This window comes from Arachis ipaensis, chromosome B09 (assembly GCF_000816755.2).
Source record: "Arachis ipaensis cultivar K30076 chromosome B09, Araip1.1, whole genome shotgun sequence".
NCBI classification, from domain to species: Eukaryota; Viridiplantae; Streptophyta; class Magnoliopsida; order Fabales; family Fabaceae; genus Arachis; species Arachis ipaensis.
Window position 1 is genome coordinate 138,875,800 of NC_029793.2, and position 3,948 is coordinate 138,879,747.

The 3,948-nt window shown below is 33.3% G+C and overlaps 1 long non-coding RNA gene across 2 annotated transcripts; it reads right to left on the minus strand.

The window, feature by feature from the left end:
* LOC107617842 lies at positions 1,253-3,942 on the minus strand. Of its 2 annotated transcripts, XR_001615081.2 has the most exons (3): positions 2,369-3,942; positions 2,131-2,211; positions 1,253-2,015 (listed from the first exon to the last, which is right to left on the minus strand). It is a non-coding gene; the product is annotated as an uncharacterized LOC107617842 (long non-coding RNA). The 2 variants fall into 2 exon arrangements; XR_002353589.1 differs by having other exon boundaries at positions 1,253-2,211.

Below are 3,948 nucleotides of genomic sequence, written 5' to 3' on the forward strand. Positions count from 1 at the left end.
TCTTCCAGGACAATTTAAACCAGCACTGGGATTTGTCTTCTCGGTCGGAGATATTTTTTATTTCCATTTTCCTCCCTGCTACATGTAATCAATTGATTCTTAATTTCGTTTTCCTTCTTATTCATACTCCGAACTCTTGTAGAAAAACCAGCAGCCTTCGGATAATCCTTACAGAATTTTGCAGCATCTTCAAGGGTGTTAAAAGTCATTCCAACCTTGGGATCAAACTGCTCATCAACAACACAGAGGGGCTGTAAAATACACCAAAAAATACCACCATATTAAAAACAAGCATATACTATAGAATAGAAATAACAATCATAAAAAAATAACAAAAACCAGACTCATGAATCATCATTAAACAGAAACTAAAACAATTCAAGTAAAAGAATAAGACAATTCATCCTCTGTCAGATGAAAGGTCATAAACTGTAAATATACCCAAACTTTTCTAAAATACATCTAAATATTCCTGAACTACACCGGAACATTAACAATTCAACTAAAAGAATATGAAAAGTCATAAACTGTAAATACACCGAAACTTTCCTAAAATACACCCAAATATTCCTGATCTACACCCGAATGTCTTATATAAAATGCACAAAATTCATCAGAAACTAGTATATTAGATTCAATTCAAACAAGGAACAATTAACAGCAAATTTACAGTACATTAGATTCAATATTCACGCATTATTCAATTACACAATCATAAACTACTAAGTAGATCAAATTCAGATTCAATAATTAACTAAAACTAAATCAAACCTCAGGAACTTCATTGGATTCAAATTCAAAATCCACTTCGCTCTGGTTTAGCTGACAATTTGAAGTTGAATCATCTATTATCTTCAAAAGGATTTCAAACCTTGATTTCAGAGACAATGAAAATTGAGAAAAATGAAGAAAGAAAACAAAGAGAAAAATGCACGTAAATGACAAGGAGAAGGCAGAGAGACAGGCACATAAACGACAAAGGAGAAGGCAAGAAATCGAAGAAAAAAGACAAGAAATTCGAAAAAGAAAACGAAATCCTTTCAAAAAAGGAAGTTATATATTTGCGCGTTGATTGATTTGAAAATCTGTTAATGAGGCACGTGAAACTTACATGCCATAAGAGGCGCGTTTGACTGTAATGACTTGTAAGACTTGTAACTCAATTTGACTTGTAAGCCGAGATTTTCTAAAAATTTATATATAAGGAACCATGAATATCTAATTGAAGATCTATGATTAAATATTATTCTTTCAAAGGAATTAGTTTCCCTTCAAATTACAAAGGTATGATTATTTACAGAGATTATATACAACATTGTACATTACACTAACTTCTGAAATTTCTGAGCTTAAATAAAGGGAATCATTGCCAGAAAGAGGTCAATGAGAGACCTAAATTTGGAACCCCACGCAACACAATACTCCAAAATGTCGAGTTTCCTTTCCAACCTAATTAAGATAACAAAAACTATAATGAGATAGACATGGAAGAAACTAACTTTTGTCGAATGTGAGACATGATGCTAAAGATTATCATAGTATTAATATACAAGAGAAGAAATTCACGGATCAATATCTACAATAGTAGTACATATTCACTAAGAATGCAAAGCAGTGGATCATTCAGTTACATGATGATGATAGAATAAGTGAACAGAGTATACAAAGTGCCCTCAGATACCATGGGTTCCAAAGGCAGTGTGCACATCCCTGTCTCCCCTCTCCACCATTTCTACCCGCTGCCAATTACCGTGACAGCAAGAAAATAATAATAATAACAACAATGATTAGAGGTATAGTGATAAAGGGAATGCATAAGAGAAGAAGTTGATGATGAAGAAGAAGAACAAGTACAAGGTCTAGAGGAACATCATCAGTAATGGCAGCACAAGGGAAAGGAACGGTTAATTATGGCAGTGGGAGGAAAGGCAGAAGGAATGGAAAAGGCTGGCATCGTATTCAAAGTTCCAGCTTCAATAATTTTCATCCCAGGGCATATCGAAATACAACATGAACTATACAGATGCCATGACAAAGCACATTCATCAGAAAAGCAACAGTTAATTTGTTAAGCCAACAAAAAAGAAATGGGAAAAATAAAGTCAGCATAAATGGGAGCATGATACTGACATTAAGAACTAATAGCATATGATTTGATCCAGAGTTTACCAAAGGAGGGAGTTCAAGAACCAATCTACTCTGAATCAGCACCTGCAATGCGAAGAAACCTATATTATTCAAAAAGAGCAAGATAATAATATCCATGCAATGGGTTCCAAAGGTTGAATTAATATTAACATTGTGAGGGCAACTCCAAAACCAAAAGTAAAACAACAATGATGTGATAAGAGTAAAGAAAAATACAAACCACAATATTGCACAAGTTTCTCTTCAACTTCTGTAATGAAAATTTAAGACCAGGAAAGTGCCTTTGATTTAAACCCTCAGTAAGCATATTTTTTAAAAAAAAAACTAGACCTCAGATCTCATAGCTAAATAAAACTCATCCATGGCTTTTGTAACAGGCTTCAATCTCATCCTTCAATGTCCCATTTAGCCATTTACCCACCGAGGCATACACAAAGAGATTAATTGATTGATGGATATGATTATGATTATGATAATGGTAGTGGTGACGATAGTGATGCCGTGATGGTAATGGAGGTGATGTATGTCCAGTCATGAACAATATCCATAGAGTCGTTCATTAGTAAACATGTTCTATCATTTGGCAGAATTATTATAATGTGTGAAAAAGGGGAAAAGAAAAATTTTGCAGTTAACTATGCATGTGTATAAAATGCAAACTAAAACAATCAAAATCTATGATTCAGAAGGAAAATAAAAAACTTCATCAATGTAGACATTATCCTATGCAAGTAGTAAACTAAATACAAAGGAAAACTTCTGAAGTATTGTAGTTGTTATATTAGTAGAGCAGGATAGGGCAGAACTGAATTGAAGCTAGAACATCACCCTAAAGGCCTAAACCCTACAACATCACAGCATACAGAAATGTAAGTTCACATAGCACTGCGTGAAGTAGCAGTAGCACTTATAATACCAAGAAAATGAAAAAAACAGTAACTAAAGAAGATGACATCAATAAAAATCAAAGATAGCCACCAAAAAGGAAGCAAACTTATGTAATCACTTAACCAGAAAAACTAACAGAAAAATAGAGCCCTCAGATCTCATATAGCTAGCTAGAAATCAGCTAAAGCTTATGCCACTAGCTTTATTCACAGACTTCTTGCACCATCCGGAAGAAATAAAATAAATAAATAAATAAATAATTATGAGAGATCGCAGTTCACAGAGTTATCGAGTGAGAAAGAGAGAGAGATTGGTGCAGCTACAAGTATGAACAAAACCTATTAGCCAGGAGATTGTATGTCCATCATTGGGCAGAATTAAAAAAAAAATAAACAAATAAATAAAAGAAGGGGGGTACTAATTTGGAACAATTTCTCATATTTCATTTCTTTAAAATTTGAAGTTGCAGATCAAAGCATGTGGCAAATAAAATTATATCCAAATGCTCTTAAAATTTTGCAATTTTTTTTTAAATAAAAGGGTACTTTCTTCCTCTAAATAAAGCCAATCCAAACCCTCACTATTAATTATGCAGTCAATTAATAAAAGTAACTCAGAGCTCAGTGCAGCGCATCATCATTCATAAATTAAGTCACTAATTTTCCCTTAGAAACATGACCGAAAACTCCTATATAAACAATCAAATCTAACCAACTAGCTCAAATAGCAGGCAAACTGAAGGTAAAAGTGTAAAACATAGGAGTGCCCTCAAATCTTATAGCTTAGAACTAATCATAGACAGTTCCATAGCTAGTGGTGTTCATCAAAAGCCTTCCAAAGGATCAGAATCATAATCATCATCATTGCCAAATATATGTTTGTGTATGTATATATGCATGCATGTGAGTATGA